This window comes from Cupressus sempervirens, chromosome 7 (genome assembly GCF_028749045.1).
Source record: "Cupressus sempervirens isolate cs-2001-9-10 chromosome 7, ASM2874904v1, whole genome shotgun sequence".
Classification (NCBI taxonomy): Eukaryota; Viridiplantae; Streptophyta; class Pinopsida; order Cupressales; family Cupressaceae; genus Cupressus; species Cupressus sempervirens.
Window position 1 is genome coordinate 191,415,308 of NC_143124.1, and position 22,885 is coordinate 191,438,192.

The 22,885-nt window shown below is 34.4% G+C and overlaps 1 protein-coding gene across 1 annotated transcript in view; it reads left to right on the forward strand.

Moving 5' to 3' along the window:
* The window catches only part of LOC149546141 (Pseudouridine synthase family protein), a 229,558-nt gene that overhangs the window by 70,052 nt on the left and 136,621 nt on the right, over positions 1 to 22,885 (forward strand). The window lies entirely within an intron of this gene.

Below are 22,885 nucleotides of genomic sequence, written 5' to 3' on the forward strand. Positions count from 1 at the left end.
TCATGCACAAGAGTCGAGGTGTTTCAAGATCAATGATGATTGGAAAAGTTCTGCCAAAAGTCATAGATCCATAGGAGTCCATATCAAATGTATATTATTTTCTCAGTCAAATCCAGCAGTTTGAGTACATAAAACTGTCATAATCTAAATATACATAAATTAGGAACCGGGCTATTCTGTAATCAACCTTGGCAGATCATATGGTACCTAACCAAGCCTGTCTTTAGGGGGCACTATATAAAAAAAAAAAAACAAAAGGTGTTAAGAGCAGGAGCCTAACAGTAATTGGGGTTATCGTCCCTGTAGGATGCTGCCTGATCACTATCCAAGGGTATGCACCGTAGCTTAGGTCATTGTGAAAAGTTGATTATATTAGCAAAAAGCTTCCATATTCCAGAATATTTCTAATTGCATTAATTGACTTAAATGTTGTTTGCAACATTATTGCCCATGCAGTACTTGCTTAAACCTATTACAAGTAGATCAATATATACTATTAATAATTATCCTTATCATCAGCAGTGCACCTGCTCATGTTTGATCATATTTCAATTGTAAATGCTAGAGGAAAAAAGTGAACAAAATCAATATATCATGCTGCTGCTTGAATTTTTTGATTAGATCATGTATAGATTTTTGAATCAATGTTTTGGATCACACTCCGTGATCCATCTTCGGGATAATTAAAGAGAGCTAAGAGATAAAATGAAAAGTTGCTGACTGAACCTCGAAAAGTGGAGAAGGTGAATGATACAAAGAATGAGGCAAATGGTTAAAGGAAGTCTAGGGAAACTAGCTAGAGAGGAAAATAAAAAGAAATAGAGATGCAAAAAGAGACCAAAGAAAGGAAATAAAGCCCAAAAGATAAAAAACAAGGTTGCATGGGTACTTGTACCCACACCCCTGGTACTCGTACCCACGTACCCAAGTACCGGGTACACGTATCCCACGTACCGGGTACTCGGTGGAGAGCATCATGGCTAAGGACCTTGATTAAGATTCTGATTTTTTTTTTGGTTTTTTGTTTTTGTATTAGCTTGTTGTTTACCAAACTTAATTCAATACCAAATCAGTTTGAAACATTGATACTCATTAATAATAAACTTTATCACTGTTCAAGTCATAAGTTTATCATTTGCATTATGTCATTGTCATATGGTTTAGGATCTTCTTGTTCATGTTTAAAGTCTGCCTTCTTTGTTATGCATCTAAGCATTTATCATGTATTATTATTTCAAACATATAGCAAATTTGAATCTGAAAACAGTACATTACATTTGCAAACTTTATCACTGTTCTTGTTTTGAAAAACCATTGCCGTCACTCATAATTTCAGATTTTTTATAAATATAAAAGTATAATTTTTAAATAAGTTTGACATAACCAAGTACCTCCATCACCTATTATGAAAAATACTTTAAACATTCAGCAATAGCATATATATATATATATATATATATATATATTTTTTTTTGACTTATGGCTCATATTTTCAAATTTATTGTTTTGAATGTTCAATGTCATGACTCATGACAGATATTTTGATTTTTATATTTTCTATAAAATATTAATTATATAGAAAAATTAGGCATACACACGTACCCCCGTTCCCTATTTTGGAAAATATGCATGCCCGTACCCGTTCCCGTTCCCACGTACCCATACAACCTTGATAAAAAACGAAACAAACAACTGACCAACCACAAACAAAATGCATAAATGTATAAGCCTAGAAAATAAGCATACATAAAACATAAGCATATAATATAAGAAAAGGGAAACAAAATTAAAATAATAATAAGACCAAACACTAACAAGGAAAATAAATAAATAAATATATGTTAATGTTATGCCCATAAATAAGGATAAACAACAACAAACAAAATGAAGAACAATAAGACAACAATTTATCCTAGGAAAACCCTCCAATTTAAGGGGAAAACCCAGCCACACCAAGAAATATACCTCTTATATTAAACAAGTAAGAAAAATGAGTACAATGCTTTTAACTTATTATATTAGTTCATTACACAAGGCAATCATATATATCTTGAATTGAGAAACTCTTCATATCATAACTGAAAGTGTCTTCATTTTCAAAATGCAAGTCTCTTCATATTTTCAAATGCATGTCTTCATATAATAAAATGTTAGATATTTAAAGTGAGACAACTAGCACGCCTTGAATGCCACATTGTGCTCATTTGATTATATTGGAAACATCATCATCAATCTCTTGTCTAGTAATATCAAAGGCAAAGATCTCTATTGCAGCTATAAACTTCAACACTCCCGCTTAGCAACAGAGAGATCTTTAGTAAGGAAGGCACACATATGTAACCAAAAATGTCAATAAAAAATTCTCATAACAAAATTTCTCAATAAAACATTGTTTTCTCAACATAACACTATTCACCATAGTTGCTTCTAGAGGGTGAACCATAAAAGCATAAGAATAAAGTCATGAAGTCACACACATGACTTCCACCATGCCTACTCACAGAGGGTGGACCCACCATACCTACTTGTAGAGGGTGGTGTTGGTCCCCAAAACCGCAGATTGGAAATCCAAGAGCCTGCCACTTCTCTGATAGGACTTTTCAATCAGTTCTGGCTAGCGAACGAGAATACTTCTCAATTCCCCTGCACTTCAGGCTCTGCTACACCTAGGCGGGTAGTCCCTCTCCTCAAACGCTGACTGTCTGGTTCAAGGCTTTTCTATAGCGAATTTAAGCTTTTGGAGTTCTCTAGCTGGCAAGGTCCTTGAACTCAATTAAAATGAAATTGGATGCTGAGTAATGGTTGGATGTTTTGTATAATTGAATAATAATAAATTTGATTCTTGTAGAAGGAATATATAGATTTTTTGACTTCAATAATAAAAAGACCAGTGCCTCTACTTATCCAGGCAATAGAGTCATCTTCAATGAATTTTCACGTACAACTTTATAATGTTTTAACCACTTATACTGCTAACAATTAAATAATCAAGATGCGACAGATGAAATATTTATACAATCTTAAATTAGTCTAGATTGAATTTTAACTCCTTTGGTAGGGAGACAAACTGGACATAGATACATAAATGATTTAATATTTCACAATATCTGCAATGATCAAATTTAAAATGCTAAATGACCTTGTCCACTTATCCGATATTTAAATTGTATACAAAATTTCAGAAAATAATTACAAAGGATGATTTACTTGCAGCTTAAATCTCTATGCCTTTAGTAATAAACAAAGAACATTTTATTTTATTATTAATAAAATAAAATAATAGAATATATATTACGAAGTCATAATGAGCCCCATATTCCTCCATACAATAAATAAATATAAAATGCTTCTTCTTAATATGAATGTTTTCAAATCTTGATAGGTCTTGTTGTTTTATTATTTTAGAAATATAAATATATTCTATTATTTTATTTTATTATTAATAAAATAAAATAATAGAATATATATTACGAAGTCATAATGAGCCCCATATTCCTCTGTACAATAAATAAATATAAAATGCTTCTTCTTAATATGAATGTTTTCAAATCTTGATAGGTTTTTCAATATACCCCTATTTATACATTAATAAAACGGTGGATGTAACTTTTGAATGAAAAGTCACTTCTTTTTCAAAACTAAATCGCACCTTTCCATTGTTTTAAAATTTATTTCTTAGGACAAAATAATAATTATTAATGCTTTTATCGGCGATCACTTTATAATTCTTTGCAATAAGAATTCTTGTTGCTTCAAACCTGCCTTGCGGATTTCTTGGACTTCTCTGGACATTTCTTACGGCACATTGAGTTTGTTAATCCTTTTACTTGTTGGGTTCCATTCTCTCACGGAAACATGTTATAGTTGGCATTACCATATGTACGGTATTTAGACGGGCCTTCCATTCACGGGTGATGTATCTAGTGAGGCTTATTTCTGGTGTGTTCTATATTCCTTCAACGTCTTCGGGCATCTACTTGGAACATGCTTTTTGTGAATCTCCGGTAAACACCAACAACCATTCTGAGATTTATTGTTCGAAAATTCAGTGGACAAGAGACCGGCAGAAGGGCCATGTACTTCTTTATCATCATGTGGTATGTAGTATTCTGTGGGTGCCGTCTGAATGTTTGCTTGCTCAAGTCCAAGGATTGTCATTAAAGCTGAGACATATAGTTGCATAAGTGCCGCCATTATTTCACAAACAACTACATAATAAGCATAACTTCAATGAACTTCAGCAACTGATTCTTTCACTATGCATGAACTAGACTGAATGTCCTTATCAAACACTTGAGCTGTTACAAAAATATTCTTTTGCTCTAACGAAATCTCAATCATTGAACTGGATTCATATGTCCCTAATAGTCCATTCATGAGGAGTGCCTACAATATGATGACATACTTAAGTTTAGTAGAGGGCTCCTTTAAATCTTCGCATGACTTTTGATGAAAGTGATGAATTTTGAGATATACTAGACAGCATTGGCTCGCAAATCTGAGTTTTTCCGTTGATTCACTTCAGAATTCCTATTGCTTGTATGGCATCCTCTTTATAAATTTGGAAATCCCTCTTTTGTACTCATTTGACTACCGTCATCATACTATGTATTCTTGGAAGAAGGCTTGATTGCTTTGAAGATAGGCAGAACTACTCATTATATGTGATTGCTGACTCAAGTTTTGACCATTCCATATATCCCAGCATTCAAAAATGCAGTCCTTAATTCTGGAAATTTGGGCTCCATTAGTGGCTCTTTTCGGGGACATATGCCCCTTGTGGGCATAGCGAGATTCCAGCTATCTCTGGAAGAGCAGACCGTTCATCCATGCTTAGCATGATGCAAGGTAAGATTGGGTGGCCCCAGGCCCCCCAAAAAATGAACACCACTTTTTTCCTCTATCAAACACATAGTTTTGATCATGTAACACTTTGAACCTGCTGATCATGATGTCATACCATTCCTTAGTAGAATCTGATCCATTAGCAAATATTAGAAAACAATCATCATGTGACATATACCTTTCCTTCATTTCCTTGGTTTGCTGTCCATCTTTTAAATCTGCATTAGGTGAATCATCTTTATAGACAATTCATGCTGGCTTTGTTTCATCAACGCGGTCTTTGCTGAATGGAAGTTCTTTTGAGTAACACCTTTGAGCAGTTGTACAAGCATCTTCTTGGACATCTTTCTCCACACAATCTGCCCCATCACCACAAAAAGAGTTCGAAGATAACTTGCATTCAAGAAATGTTACCTCTCTCTCATCAAGAACTCCATCAGATATGATACTTGAAATTTTTTCAGAATTACTCAACACATTCTGCTTATATCTGATTTTGTATCTCCTTCAAAGCTTTGCTGCAACTCCTACTCATGGGATGAATTCAAAGATGTTTCAACTTCTAAATACACTTCATGAGTTTCATCAATTTCAAAACCAGACCTGCTATCCTCATCATGATGCTGATGGACTTGATTGCAAAGATAATCCTCCTCAAACAATGGATTTGAGAATATAGCGAATTTAGATTTGTCTTCTATTACTTCTTCAAACAATGGGTTTAGGAACATGGAGAATTCAGGCATACTGTTATTAGAGCCTTCATCTGGATCATTAGATGTTTCATCTAGAAGACTAATGTCTTCATCAACATTATCTTCTAAACTTTCCTCTTGTCCATATATCATTTGATGTTCTACTTCATCCTCACTATACGATTTCTTGGAATGATCATCTCTTTCTTCCAATACCTCTTGAGAATGCATTGATCCATCACCTTGCTCACCATGGTGAAACGAGAAAAAATTTGGACCATTTTTTTCAACATGTTTTTGCTATTCCAGATCTAACAAGGCTGAAATCTCCTCCACACTAAGAGAATCCTCATCCTCATTATCAAATTCATTGTCATCTGTAGGCATATAAGTATCATAATGGGCTGATTCTCCTTCAGAATGTTCAAACTTTTCGTCGCCATTCAAATCTGAAACTTTACTTGACTGATTTGTTACTTCAGTCCTGCATTCATTTTCTGCTGGAACTGGTTCAGTATTCATAAGTTTGAGAAAGGTACGAAATTGATGATCATATAAAAGGCCTAATTCCTGCATCCTGTAGAGAAGATCAGATGATGGAGGTCTGTATTTTGAAGGTATTTCTTGATAAGCATTAAACATTCTCATGAAGAATTGTGTTGCAGATTCATCTTCTTGCTTTTCTAAGTTCCAAAATGCATCCAAAGGAGATAGATAACTTGAACTTTCATCCAATATTTGAAAGAGAAGCTTCAAATAAGGATCTTTTGGTAAGATTCCCAACTCATGAAACTTTCTTATCAATTCCTTATGTGGAGGCGTGATGTTTGAAGGTACTTCTTGAAAAATATCCACCAACCTTATAAACAAATGTGCTGATGTCTCACCTTCTAATCTTTCCGGATTGAAAAATGCATCTAAGGGGTGTATGTATTCTTCCTCCATGGTGTAACATAAATCTGCCTCTTGATTGTAGTACATATTGTCCATGTTAGATAATCAAATCGCTTCCTTTTGAGTCCTCTCTCTCAGCAAAGCTACCAACTGAAATCCTTTATTAAATAGAGTCACCACCTCTTTCAAGGAATGTATTGATTTTTCGGGTTCTTACTTCTAGCAGAGTACACTTCTAAACAAACTTAAATAACTCCTTTCTAATTATGGTCTTACGAAATCTGAAACTCTGAATAACTTCACAATGATCTGTTGTGAGCAACTCTCCCCAATAGAGTTGCCAATCTGTTGGTTCTCAAAACTGCAGATTGGAAATCCAAGAGCTTGCCACTTCTTCGATAGGACTTCTCAATCAGTTCTGGCCAATGAACGAGAACACTTCTCGATTCCCCTGCACTTGAGGCTCCGCTACACCTAGGTGGGTAGACCTTCTCCTCAAACATTGATTGTCTAGTTCAAGGCTTTTCTATAACGAATTTAAGCTTCTGGAGTTCTCCGGCTAGCAAGGTCTTCGAACTCCAAATGAAATTGGATGCTGAGTAATGGTTGGATGTTTTGTATAATTGAATAATAATAAATTTTATTCTTGTAGAAGGAATATATAGATTTTTTTTGACTTCAATAATAAAAAGACTAGTGCCTTTGCTCATCCAAGCAATAGAGTTAACTTCAGTGAATTTTCACGTACAACGTTATAATGTTTTACGTACTTATACTGCTAACAATTAAATAACCAAGATGCGACAGATGAAATATTTATAGAATTTTAAATTAGTCCAGATTGAATTTTAACTCCTTTAGTAGGGAGACAAACTGGACATAGATACAGAAATGATTTAATATTTCACAATATCTGCGATGATCAAATTTAAAATGCTAAATGACTGTGTCCACTTATCCGATATTTAAATTGTATACAGAATTCCAGAAAATAATTACAAAGGACGATTCACTTGCAGTTTGAATCTCTACGCCTTTAATAATAAACAAAGAACATTTTATTTTATTATTAATAAAATAAAATAATAGAATTTATATTACGAAGTCATAATGAGCCCCTTATTCCTCCATACAATAAATAAATAGAAAATGCTTCTTCTTAATATGAATGTTTTCGAATCTTGATATGTCTTGTTGTTTTCAATATACCCCTATTTATACATTAATAAAAGGGTGGATGTAACTTTCGAATGAAAATTCGTTTCTTTTCCAAAACTAAATTGCACCTTTCCATTGTTTTAAAATTTATTTCTTAGGGCAAAATAATAATTATTAATGCTTTTATCGGTGATCACTTTATAATTCTTTGCGATAAGAGTTCCCATTGCTTCAAACTTGCCTCGCGGATTTCTCAGAGTTCTCTACACATTTCTTACGACACATTGAGTTTGTTAATCCTTTTACTTGTCGGGCTCCATTCTCTTACGCAAACATGTTACAGTCAGCATTACCATATGTATGGTATTTAGATGGGCCTTCCATTCACCGGTGATGTATCTAGTGAGGCTAATTTTTGTTGTGTTCTATATTCCTTCAATGTCTTCGGGCATCTACTTGGATCATGCTTTTTGTGAATCTCCGGTAAACACCAACAACCATTCTGAAATTGATTGTTCGAAAATCTAGTGGACAAGAGACCGGCAGAAGGGCCATGTACTTCTTTATCATCATGTGGTATGTAGTATTCTGTGGGTGCCGTCTGAATGTTTGCTTGCTCGGGTCCAAGGATTGTCATTAAAGCTGAGACATATAGTTGCATAAGTGCCACTATTATTTCACAAACATCTACATAATAAGCATAACTTCAATGAACTTCAGCAACTAATTCTTTCACTATGCATGAACTAGACTGAACGTCCTTATAAAACACTTGAGCTGTTACAAAAATATTCTTTTGCTCTAACAAAATCTCAATTGTTGAACTGGATTCATATGTCCCTTCATGCTAATAGTCCATACACGAGGAGTGCCTACAATATGATGACATGCTTCAGTTTAGTAAAGGGCTGCTTTAAATCTTCACATGACTTTTGATGAAAGTGATGAATTTTGAGATATACTAGACAGCATTGGCTCTCAGATCTAAGATTTTTCATTGATATACTTCAAAATTCCTGTTGCTTGGATGGTATCCTCTTTATAAATTTGGAAATCCCTCTTTTGTACTCATTTGACTACCATCATCATACCGTGTATTCTTGGAAGAAGGCTTGATTGCTTTGAAGAAAGGAAGAACTCCTCATTATATGTGATCGCTGACTCAAGATTTGACCATTCCATATATCCCATCATTCAAAAATGGAGTCCTTAATTCTGGAAATTTGGGCTCTATTAGGTGGAGCGAGGGCTTTCACCTTAGATTTCTCCCAAAGAAGAATGCATTCCACCATGCCTACTTGTAGAGGGTGGATCGATGGCTTTTACCTCAGAATTCTCCCAGAGAAGAATGCATTTCCACCATGCCTACTTGTATAGGGGTGGACTGGCCGTACTTACTCGTAGAGGTTGGAACTAAGGATTTGACCTTGAACTTCTTTCGCAAAGAAGAACTCATTAGTAACATGTATAAGAATGACTGGGATTCTCTCTCAACAAAGACTTCTTAGTAGGAGCAACATTCTCATTGCTTTGACTACCACAATAAGAGAGCTGATTCCATGTTGAACAAATAGGGAGTTTTAGTAGTCATAGTGCTACACAAGCTTGCAAAGAATTAGACATTCGCTCTCTGTCACGCAAACTACCTCTAAAGCTAAATAGTATTCTTGTGAATATCATTGCTTCCTCATCAAGGAAACTAATCATAATAACATGTATATGATCTTCCTCTTTAATGAAGATACGCACCATCAATTCTGTTAAGTTTGTAGTTACAGTTGAATTGATATGATCATGAGTTTCATTATTGATGATAATATAAATATTCCTTTATATATATATATATAACAATGTATATATTATACATATGGTTAGTTATATTATTTTATACGAACTAATGATTCAGAGACATGTCTCCTTCTCTCATACTTATGTGAGATCCAAATCTGCATTTGGAACATATCTATAACAATGGCAATATAATTACATTTGCAGACACGATCCATGTTTCTTAACATGGTATCAAAGCCAGATTCAAATGTAAAATGATTAGAAATGACAATGATAAAAGGCATGGGATATTGAAAACATTTATCTGACTTTTATGATTAACATGGTCATCTTCAGCGATAAATATTAAATTCATAGTTGTGACATCCACCGCAGCTACCTTACCTGTCATGATACCTTCCACACATGCTACCTACATAGAAGGATCACTATGGCCTATTGAAAATCGATGGTTATATTATTTGTGATATGTTTAAATGTTTATCCAAATCAAAGACGATGGAAAACCTCACAATGCTCTTCAATCTTCTTGCTAACGTGACATTGGAGACAATTTTTGCATGTCTACCTTAGCAAAATCTATAGTCTTGGTAGGGAGGCTCCAAAGATCTTGGAAAAATTTCTTTCAAGGTCACTAGTATAGAAGCCCAAAAGGTTTCCCATATTATTTCTCGACCGAGTCGATTGGTAGTGACTCCACCGTAATTGGTTGCTCTCCAAGACTGCATAAAGCGGTGCAATTTGACTTTGAGTGAGTTGGAAGAAATCTCTATTTAATGTTAGCAACTCTTTGGCATGTAGGAAGGCATTTGATGTCGAGACTTGGTTGAGTATAGTTCTCCCCAATCAAGAAACCTATTTGGAAGGCATTTAGGAGGCGATTGGAGGTCGATAAGTAACCTTCAAATTCTAACTCGCATAATGTATTAGGGTTTCTTTGTAATTCTCTTGTATTGGTCAAAATACTTCCATTGTAGGAAGACACCACAACTACCATTTGTTGGCAGAAGGGATTAAGACGTCATCAATATATTGAAGTAGTTTCAACATCGATTATTTAAGAGGGGTCCATTGTATTGGATGGTAAAGGAATGTTAAATCATAAATGATAGATCCATCGTGGCATTGCATTCAAACATTCTGTATTTAATATTTCAATGGGTATAAAATAATGTGTGTTTGGAAAAGCTTATTTATAAGGAGAAATAAACCATTGCGTGAGCCAAGGCAAGGCAGGTGTTAATCATAGGTATAATAAATAATTTGGTTCGCTTGATTGAACAAATAAGAAGTCATGAAGACTAGCCATGATAGCATGACAAAGTGAATGACACATGAGATAGTGATTTGTACTTGGCTCGTGATCTAAATAAAGGAGGACAGAGGGCGACATAAGAAAGACCACCAGATATCTTTGCAAAACCATGTCAACACGATCAAGATGATAATGACAAAAGATTTACATTCTCTGAATCCTAGAGGCTTGAGTCTATGTTAATACCTTAGCTTGGGATAAATCTTATCAATATGTGCGACTATTGATGAGAAGACATAAATACAACATTGATCAAAGAAGTGAGAAATATATAAGAAGGGGGACTAATATAGAGGTGACGTGGAGTACCCCATGCCGTATTAGCGAGGAGTTAACATAAGTCATTACCCCTTAGACCTTGGTAGGGGCAGAATAAAGGTAAGTAAAATTATGTGAATGTTTAGCTTTATTCAAGAATCTAAATTGTTAGTGATTTTGTCAATTTTCAAATATTTCTATTAGGGATGTAGAGGAAAATAAAATCCAATCATGATCACTAAATTTTAATTTTTGAAGTAATAGAATAAAATTCTTATAGATTAGGGGTTGTACTTGACCTTATATAAATAGCTTCGAGCTAGTGTAAGACTTGGGGTAATTTCTATATAAATAAAATTGAGTATTATATAGTGCTACTCTTATTTATATTTCCAATATGTTCTATACGAGCATTTGCCTTGATTTTTTTCTCCGAGAACATTATTGCAGGAAAAGAGGGAGATTGAGATTCCAAGGGACGTTGATATTTTAGGCAACCTTGAAAGATAGGGAGTAGACAGATGATATGATTCAGTAAACTTTCGATAATTTTGATCATATTGATTCGAAGGGAGTAAACCATGTTGTGATGGATTCTCCAGTGATCAATAAATTGTAGCAATCAAGAGGACTGTAATTCATGCAACTATGTGATTTTAATGGGCCTACCCCTTGTGTACATCATGAGAAAGTGGTGACTTCATTTGAACCATCTATGATTCTCTCTTTGATAAATGAAATTTGACGTATGAGTTGTAGAGTCATTTATGTGGCAAAATCATACTCAGTCAAGATATTGGTGTATTGTGGATGAGTTTGTGTTCACTTCTACTATTAAGCTAAATGAATGTTTGGACTTTCAATGAATAAAAAGAGTGAGTTAGAACTTAGAAAGGAGTTGTCATATTTGATACAAAATTGTTCAACATTATAAGAATAAGTGGAAATTCTACATTGTGGGGGGAATAATAGTCAATGTTCCATTCCCATTTTTAGAGGGTAGATGTTCCATTCTCAAATAATCTAAGAAGAAAATTTTGAATCTTCATGTGCAGATAAGTATTCTTATTTTTGACATTTATCTCTCTTATTTGTAATTTCTATACATACTATAAAGTTTATTTGCCTTGATCTTTTCCTTTATGGTTGAGGATGTTGTTACAGGAAACGAAAGTTGGCACTCTAAACATGCTACTAGATATTGTGTAGACACAACCTAATGATAGTAGCTGCAAAGACTGTGATGATCAAGATGGATAAAATGCTATGTTACCTGGGGACGCGTTTCCACCCCTAAACCCAAAGTTTCAGAAACGGGGACGGTTTTGGGGACAGGGGGACGGGAGGGGACGTTTCCCAGACGTCCCCACCTAGAGAAGAAAATAGGAAACGCATCCCCGAAACTTTGGAAATGGTCAACGAGTTTCCGAACCATGTTGACTGTTTTGGGGACTGTTTTTCCGTTTCCTAGTGTCCTGGGGATTGCATAAAAAGTTTCCTATTTAAAATTTATTAAAAAAAAAAACAAAAAAACCATTAAAAAAATGAATTTCCAGTCATCTGTGGGCCCGCACATGTGGAAGTCATAAATCATATAAAATATATTATAAATGAAAGTAATAAAGTAGAACTTTGTTCAGACATCATATGTAACAAAGTGTTTAATAGTTTATAATGTTTTTCATTTTCTCGTGACCAAACATTAAACGCATGTAAACACATTTTCTTGTGACCAAACACTAAACACAGAATGCACGCAAGGGAGAGGGCACGCATAGTGGTTTTAAAATTTGACACAGACTGACCATCGCCTGTAGGTGAATGTAGACACTGCCAGGTTAAACAGTAACACTCAACGCAGCCACAGCTGGGGTGAACGCAGCTGGCTCTTTAGCTTGCAACATTCAATGATAAGGGCATTCAATGAATAAACGCTCAACGCAGCCACAACTAGGGTGAATGCAACTACAACTAGGGCATTCAACTGTAAGTTTTAAGTTTTTAAATTTTTAAAAATGTTTCTTAGTTTCTTAAGAATTCGAAATATGATTTGTTCCCTGCCTTCCATAGACAATAAAGCTTCAAGGAATTTTTTTTTTTTTTTTTGCCTTCATTATTTTTAACTTTTATTTAACCTATACTATTATGCATTCCCACAAGAAGTTTAAAATAGTAAACTATATCTATTGAAATTCTTGTAACATGCTTTTTCTTAAGTTCTATAGCTTATTTTTTGAAGTTTTAATAATATTACTGGATTTTTTTAATGCATTTTTAGTTTAGCAGCCTAAGCTGCTGCTTGTTTTGTAAAGAATGATTGATATTATATCTGATGATTAAAGTTTTTTTCTTAAAAGTTAAAACAAAGAAATATTAATTATAATGACTGTCATTTCTGAAATTTTTACTTTCAAATTTTCATTTCTAATTTATATTTATATTTTTATTAAATTGCAGAATCTTGATCTTGCAACAAACTGTAAACATGAGCAACAACAACAACAGTGATGGTTCCAGTAGTGATGAAGAATCGCAGAGTCAAGAAGTTGGAATTGGGGGTGGTAGTGCAAATGTTGGGAGTGAAATTGAATCAAGAACTGAAACAAACAAGTTTGAAATCCCTTCAGTTGTCTTAAAAGACTTTGCACGAGGCCCTTTTAATCCTAAAAAACTTGTACTTTGCCTTATTCATCCAATAGATGTCAAAAAGAAAAATTCGGGTGGAAGTAGGATATATAAATGTCATGTGTGTGAAGGTGAAATTAGAGGGAGCTACACACGGGTGTGGTCTCAATTCTTGGGGGTTAAGGGCAAAGGAGTTAAATACTGTAAGAATTTAGAGGAGCATGCAAAATTAGAGTGTTATAGATTGCACATGGAGGCTGAATACAAGTCTAAAGGTTTGCCCTTTGTTATGAATATGCCTCCATCCTTACAGCCATCTACTCATGGTGTTTACTCTATGTCATCTAGTGATAGCATCTTTACTAGTGTGGGAACCAAAAAAATTGAAAAAGGAAAGAGGAAGGCTAGTGATAGTGGGCAGCCAGGGTCAGTTATAGATTTGTTCAATGCACAAGTAGGGGAAATGTTAGATTGTTCTGTTGCTGATTTCTTTTTTGCCCATGCCATCCCATTTCATGTGGCTCATTCACCATTCTTCAAGAAAATGATAAGAGATGCAGGTTCAATAGGTCCCTCTGTAGTACCCCCTGGAGATCATAAACTACGCACTACCCTCCTTGATAAAGTATATCCTAAGGTGAGTTTGGTGATGGAGGATATGAGGCATACTTGGATGAAGACTGGTTGTTCCATTGTGATGGATGGGTGGACCGATATTGGACATCAACCACTTATCAATATTATTGTCACATCCGCAACTGACTCTTATTTTCTTAAAGTTGTTGATTGTTTAGGGAAACGCAAGGATGCAGATTTTTAGTTTGGCATACTACGAGAGGCCATAGAGGAGGTGGGCCCTCAAATGTGGTTTAGGTGATTACTGATTCAACACGTGTGCAAATTGGCTGGTATGATGGTGGAGGGTGCTTACAAGCACATCTTTTGGACTCCATTTTGTGTTCATGCATTGAAGGACATGGGAAAATTGTCTTGGGTAAAAGAAGTGGTGACACAAGGAAGAGAGATTCAAATGTTTATTTGCAATCGCCACACCTCACTTTCTCTCTTTAGGACGTTTTCAACGAAGGAATTTCTCAAACTTGTAGAGACAAGATATGCTAGCTACTACATTTTGCTAGAGAGGATGGTTGAGGTGCATGACGCTCTACAACAGATGGTAGTGAATTCAGAGTGGAATAGATGGCCTACAACAAACACTACTGTAGGAAAAGCCATCAAACAAAGGATTCTTGATGACACTTGGTGGTCTAATGTGAGGTAAGACACTATTGATTCTCATTTTCATTTGAAAATTATAAATTTCTTTAAATTTACAGATTTCTAAAATTTTGATTTAAATTAAAAAGATTATGATTTTCAGTCATTTACTCTAAAAGTATAGATATTTGACATGTTGTTCTTATTCTCATTGCAGATATGTTTGCTCAATCATCTCTCCTGCTGTGGATGTCATCAGATATGCTGATACTGACTCTCCTAGCCATGGGGAGATATATGAGACTATGGACAGCATGCTTCAAAAAATGAAGCAAATAATTTTGGTTCATGATAATGATTTGGTTTTAAATGAGGAGTACGTTCAGCCAATTTTCTTGTGGGGGTGGAATTCTATGAATACTCCACTTCATATGGCAGCGAATGCACTAAATCCAAAATGGTATGAGCCTAGGTTTGGAAGGTGTGCTCCTGGCGAGGATGATGAGGTGAGACGTGGGATTATGAAGGCCCTTCAAAAGATGTATTCATCTCAAGAATCTAGTATACTTCATGAGCAATGGGTTGCCTTCACAAACCTTGATGGTCCTAACTTTGGCATAGCAGAGGCAAAGGTGGATAGAGTAGTAATGGCACAAAAAAGCCCTGTTGGTTGGTGGCAATGGCATGGATCAAATGCACCAGAGTTAAAAATGCTTATTGTTCATCTCCTCTCACAAGTTGCTAATTCCTTTGTTGCAGAGAGGAATTGGTCTACATATAGCTTTATCCACTCCGTGAAGAGGAATAGGCTTACTTCTAAATGAGCAGAGAAGCTAGTGGCTGTGCATAGTGCTTTGCGACTTGCGGATTGGAAGACTCCAGAGTATAGACAAACTCTAGCTTTATGGTGGGATATTGATCCTGAGAACGCCACCTAGGTTGATGAGGATGACACACTGTCGGGATTGCTTGGCATTTTGTTGGATGATGCATCCCTTGAGGTTTGGGATGATAGTGATAGTGACTTTGATAAGGATGATTAGGGCCAGCTGTCATAGTATCTTTGTTTTCATTTTGACTTTGATGTTTCAGACTTTGGAGTGTTTTGTCTTGACATTGTATGATCATTGATAGTTGATACATTGATGGAATGATTCTATATCAATATGATCATTGATAGACTATAGTTGGTACTTTATAAGTTTAAAACTTTAAAGTTGAGTCTTTAACTTTTCAATGTTTTCATTTTGTTGAAAGTTGATGTTTTTCATTCACTTATTTGATTTATTTCATAATGTACTAATGGTATTTTATTATTTAAGTACTTAGATGATGATTGAAAATGATGCTATTTAGAATTTTCTATGATGATTTGGTTAGATGCTGATTGCTATGCTTTATGATCATTGATGAAATAATGATCAGTTCCATTCATAAAAAAAAAAACCCAGAAACCTTGTTTCGGCAAAAAAAATTCCAGAAACCCTCTCCCTGTCTCAGAAACTTGGGGTAACATAGATAAAATGAAGCTCTCATCTTTGATGATTAAGATTATGAGTCTTCTACATTAAGAGGGAGTACGACACTTCTTCGAAGTCAACATAGGAGCTTAGAAGATTGATACTTAGAGGGACTCTAGAAATACATGTGGGTGACTGCATGATGTTAATTGGCCAACTCCTACATATATCATGAGCAAGTGATGACTTATCACCAGGAAATAAAAAAATTGATATCAGATTCAAAGGTGAGTTCGACAGGGATCCTTGGGTAGAGAGAGTTTCTAAGAAAGTAACTAGAGGACCTGACTTCCCAGGATCGATGTTCAGAGGGAGAAATTTTGAGATGCAATACCTTGTGGATGATATCTTCTCTATTAGAAGTTCTAAGAGAAATTCTTTATAATGCACTCTCCTCTATGAGAAAGAAGTATGAGGTGAAAGCCCTTTGTTCCAACCTCTAGTAGCAGCTATGGTGGGTCCACCCTCTGACTTGGTTCATGGTGGATATCATGTGAGTTACTACATGATGCTATTGTAATTATGTCATGAAAGATGACGATCTTTCATTGATGTATATATTTAGAGGGGAGTTATTGAAAGGTGACGATCTTATCAATAACTGGACTTGTTATCATAACAAACTACATTAAGTTGTCCCGGTGTGCTGGAAGTTATGATAATGAACAAAAGGTAACTATTTTAAGGTGACGATCTTATCAATAATAGACTTATCTCCTAACACCAAAATGTGTTGGAGCAAGTGTTATCTTGGTTCTTCGGGCTGGATTTTGCCGGACACCATGAAAGTTGTGGTTCTTCAAGTTGGATATTGCCGGACACCATAACTTAAATCTATTATAGACCACACTTAAACTGTGTTGGAGCAAGTTTTATCTTGGTTCTTTAGGCTAGATTTTGCCAGACACCTTGATAACCAACTTATCATGGTTCTCCAGGCCGGATATTGCCAGACACCATAACTTAAATCTATTATAGACCACACTTAAGGTGTTATTTAAACTTATATTAAAGATATAGTAATTTCTTAATTTCCCTCCTTGCTAAAAGAAAAGGTGTTGAGAAATTTAGTCTCATTATGAATCGTAGCAAATTCCATATATAATATGTGTGTTGATGGACTTATGTTGATATCCTTAAATATGCCATTCTAGGAATATCATACTAAGATGATATCTCTTCGTATACTCGAGAACATAATATGTTCTGTATCAATCCTTCCTAACTAAGAGGGAGTGTTAAGTTTGTAGTTACAGTCAGATTGATATGATCATGAGTTTTATTATTGATGATAATATAAATATTCTTTTATATATATATTATATATATAATATATTATATTATATTATATTATATTATATACATATATATAATAATGTATATATTATACATATGGTTAGTTATATTATTTTATACTAACTAATGATGTTTAAACCTTGTTCAAGAGACATGTCTCCTTCTCTCATACTTATGTGAGATCCAAATCTGCATTTGGAACATATCTATAACAATGGCAATATAATTACATTTGCAGACACGATCCATCCCATGACTGCAAGCAACATCCCCAAGTTCATTTCTACAGTTTGCATGAATTCTCATATAATCTCTCATCATCCCATTGCTTCTTGATCCATCTTGCAACCAGGAGAAATTTCAAATTAATAATAACTCATAAAATCAGCCTATCATGAAGAGAAATATAGAGATCAATGCTAAAAGTTTACACTATTCCCAGTGATAGAACAAAAATTCATGATCAATACTCAAAGATATTATCATAGAACACTTATCTCATTGTAATCTAATCTACCTCGAAGAGAATTGCAGCACTCACCCAAATATGAATAAATACACAATAATTTCTTTTAACAAAATTGAACAATAAATGCAGAATATGATGATCATAGCACTTCCTAAACTGAATGGGGCCGTAACAACCAGATCTCCGCGTCCAATCTTGACATAGTCATTGTACCCATCGGGGTACATTTACAGATACAACACTTCCTTAGCTGTTTTAATCCATAACTTATTTGGAGGGCATGCTCACTTGGACCAGGATGGCACTTTGAGCTCAAATTAGGCCTGCACAATAATAATCACAGTCTAAGACTGCACGATGTCTCCTCTTTCAGATCTAAAACTGATTATAATATAAAAACCGAAAATGAGATCATCTTCTCCAAAATGCCAGTCTTCTCCTACACACAAACCAAAAATATTCATTTACATAGGTCACTGCCCACGAGAAGAACCGTAATGAAAGAACAACAATAGATAAAAAAAAAACAGAGTCCACGCATGTGATAAGTGATATTTAGCTCAAATGTTTGCAAGATGGAACAAGAAATGGACACCCTCAGAGCGTGTATAATTTTTTTTATTGATCATTCAATATATTTTAAAAATATTTACTATCAGATGCACAAAACGCACTAACGATTGACTTTTTCTGAAGACAAGATCAATAATTTGAATATATTACCAAAAACGATTCATTTGAATATTTATTGCCGTAATGAATAATAGGGCTGGCAAGCGAATGAATTGACACCTCCCAAAGATTATCAAGCAATCTCAAATGATGAAGGATAACTATTAATTTTTTTTCTGACGGTGCAAGAACATGAGCTGGCACAAATGTTTTTGGCTGGAGCCAAGTCATTGACAAGTCACCAAAGAAACAAAATAAACACAACACGAAAGAAGTAACAAAGGAGATGCATATGTAAAACTTGGCCAGTGCCAAAAGACTTTTGATGGCACCCCAAGAAAAACTCTCGTTATGGCAGATGAATAAGTGATATAAAACATTCTTCTACTATTATAAGCAACGAGCAATGCTGCTCAAAAATTATGAAAAAGAACAGTGATCGAATAATAACATCAAATAAATGATTCAGGTATGAAGAGAAGATTTCTATTGCTGCTACTGTCTTCAACATGGCAAGTGAAGACAACATGGTGAGACAAGACGATAGCAAATGGAATCAAATAGGAGCCAACAACAAAGGATACACAAAGATTTTATGAAAACAATAGTCTGCTTCAGAAATAGCCTCAAGGAATACATGAACACGAACAGGACTAGCAGGACAATGTATATATGCTTGAACGAACAGAGCATCTTAAGAGACACTGCTATAAGAGACACCGCTACACACAACACCGCATACATGCATGAACAGAATAGGCATGGACAGAACCGATGACACCTGATCATGAAAAAGATAAACCAAAAAAATACTAAACTGCCAATCATAAATGATAATCATAATAATATGATTACCGACAGTATATAGAGTGCCATGTAGGAAAAGAACGTGAGAAGACGACAAAAAATTGAAATAAGGAGCTTGATGACAAATAGAAATTGTCGAGAGAAGATAGTAACACATGTATGGAACTTCAATAATAGAGAGCTCTTCCATCATAACAATATGAATGGATTGCACAACAACATATAAGTCATACAAAAAGAGGATCAACAATTAGCAACTTTAGAAAAATTACTGGAACCAAAAGAGAACCATTACTGAAAATGAACCAGACAACATCGCAGCTAAAACATTCAACACATACAGATTGCCTACAAAATATTCATTGCAATCTGTTTTAATAGATACACTAACTAATGAACAAGAGAGATTCCTTTATTGTTATCTAATCTAGCTCTGATTCCATGTTACTGTTATACCCAGAAATAAGGATAAACAACAATAAACAAAATGAAGAACAATAGGACACCTACAAACACAACAATTCATCCTGGAAAACCCTCCAATTTGAGGGAAAAACCCAGCCACACCAAGAAATATATCTTTTTTATTAAAAAAGTAAAAAAACTTAGTACAATGCTTCTAATGTTTTATATTATTTCATTACACAAGGCAATCATATATATATATTGAATTGAGAGACTCCTCATATCATAGCTGAAGTTTCTTCATTTTCAAAATGCAAGTCTTCATATTTTCAAACTCATGTCTCTTCATATAATAAAACATCAGATATTTAGAGTGAGACGTACACCTTGAATGCCACATTGTGCTCACTTGAATATGTTGGAAATATCATCTTAAATCTCTTCTGTAGTAATATCAGAGCTAAAGATCTCTATCGCAGCTATAAACTTCAACAATACATACATACAAACTAATGAATAAATAATTTAAATTAAGAAGAAACATAAAATTGAGAAAGAACCATAACATAAAAATTAAAATAATATAGATACATAAATGTGAACAAGAAATATACACGAACACTTAAGCAAATGACCAAGCCAAAACACATAAGCACATGCATATGTTTGCTTGCTTAAGTGTCCATGTATATTTCATGGTATATATTTGTTCACATTTATTTATCTATTTTATTTTATGTTATGGTTCTTTCTTGTTTTTATGTTTCCCCTTATTTAATTAAATTATTCATTAGTATGTGCATATATACACTTATTTATTTATTTTTCTTATTAGTGTTTGGTCTTATTATTACTTTAATTTTGTTTCCCTTTTCTTTTATTAAATGCTGATGTTTGTATGCGTGCTTATTTGCTAGGTTTTGTATTTTTTTGTTTTTTTGGTCGTCCTTTGTATCCTTTTTGTTTTATTTTCTTGCTTTGGTCTCCTGTTGACATCTCTTTCTTTTCTTTTCTTTTCCTCTCTAGCTAGTTTCCCTGACATCCTTTGACCCTTGCTCTCGTTCTTTGTGTCATTTCGGTTCTTTTTTAAGTTGAGGTTCACTCTGCAACTTTTCATTTTCTCGTAGCTCTTTTAATTTATTGTGATGATGGATCATGGAGTGTGATGCAAAATGTTGATTTAAAAGTTTATACACAATCTAATCCAGAAATCGAGCAGCAACAATTGTAGAGTGAAAATTTGATATCTTAAATATATCATGGTGTGAAAAATAATGTATTACGATAATAGATAATCGTCTATTATTAGTTAAAGGTAATCTAGTGTAAATATCTAGTTAGCTTTAGCTTTTTTAGCTTTCTCTGCTAGAAAAGAAAGCTAAAAAAGCTAAAACTAAGGAAACATTTCTATTCTTTATGAACGTTTCCTAAAGAAACATCATTTTATTCTTTTGTGCATATTGACCTTTTGGTCTTTGTTTATAACAAGAAAGTATTTTACCAATTACTTTGTAATATGGTATCAGAGCCAATACTTTAAATATTTTTGAAAATTTTATAATTTCTTTTGTAATTATTTGCTCTAAATTTTCAAAATTATTTTTGAGTTTTTTTCTCTACAACCTGCCAAGGGTTTACTACCTTGAGAAATTCTTTTCTGATTACCATTTTAGGGTTCCATTTTTTGAAGATTTGAAAATCAGAAGCAAGAGAAAAATCGCATTTTTAGGCATAATTGAAAATCATGGCTCCAAAATCTCTTCTGTTTTGGTCGCCTCTGGTCTTCAGACATGGGTTTCTTTCTTCCGTTCTGCCATTTATGGTCGTTTCCAACAAAATCGTGGTTTTTTTGTGCATAAATTACGTTTTTTATGAGACGGCTTTGTCTCTCTTTAAACTGCTTGTGACTGCACATTCCACCATTGTTTGGAGTCAATACAATCCTCTTCCATGCCACATCTACCTGTAGCTGGGATCTGTGATGAAAAAAATGACAAATTCCTCCACATATTGGCCAATTTTTTTGAATTTTTCTTCTTCCATTGCTCTTGACTAGGGTTTTCTTTGATACCCTAATTTTTGGGGTCAATTTTTTTTTGATCATTGATTCTTGTTGGGTTTTTCGAGAGCTCAATTGGGTTATCGTCCGTTTTTTTTTGGTGCCTCAATTTTCAAGCCAACGGATCCAGAATATGACAACATATTCCTTTTGGGTTTTTCGATCTCTCTTCTAGGTCACTCTCTGAAATTTTTGGCTCTTCACTTTTTTTGCCTCGAAGAACGTGCCTTCACAAATTCACATTTTTGCATTGAAAAATGTGCCATGGCATCTCTGACAAACATTCTGCCCGAGCACAACTCGAAATTCAATGGTCGAAATTATGGCACTTGGAAGTAGCGGATCATCGCAATATTTGAATATCGGAACACCGATCAACTTGTTCTAGGTGTTATGAAGCATCCGACTTCTCCTGGTCTTGATCAAGATACATGGAATTTGAATAATTGAGAGGCAGTGATGCTTTTCAAATTTTTTGTGGTTGATGATCAACTTTCTCAGATTCTATCTAGCAAAACAATTGCCGAGATCTGGACACATCTCAAAGGTCTTCATGAGACTTATGACAAAAGTAGAGCTTTCTTTTTGAAGAACACTCTGTTTTCTATTATTATGGATGAGCACACCTCGCTCCAGGCACACCTGAATAGGATTCAGGAAATTCGTGATCAATTACTTGCCACTGGTTGCAAGATGGAGGAAGAGGATATTGTGGTTATCACTCTTCAGAGTTTACTGAAGTCCTATGAGCATTTTATCAAGACTCAACATCACGTGTTTTGGTGTTGATTTGAAATTCATTGATCTCTGCACACTTCTACTTGAGCAAGATCAGTGGAAGCAATAGTTCGGTAGCAA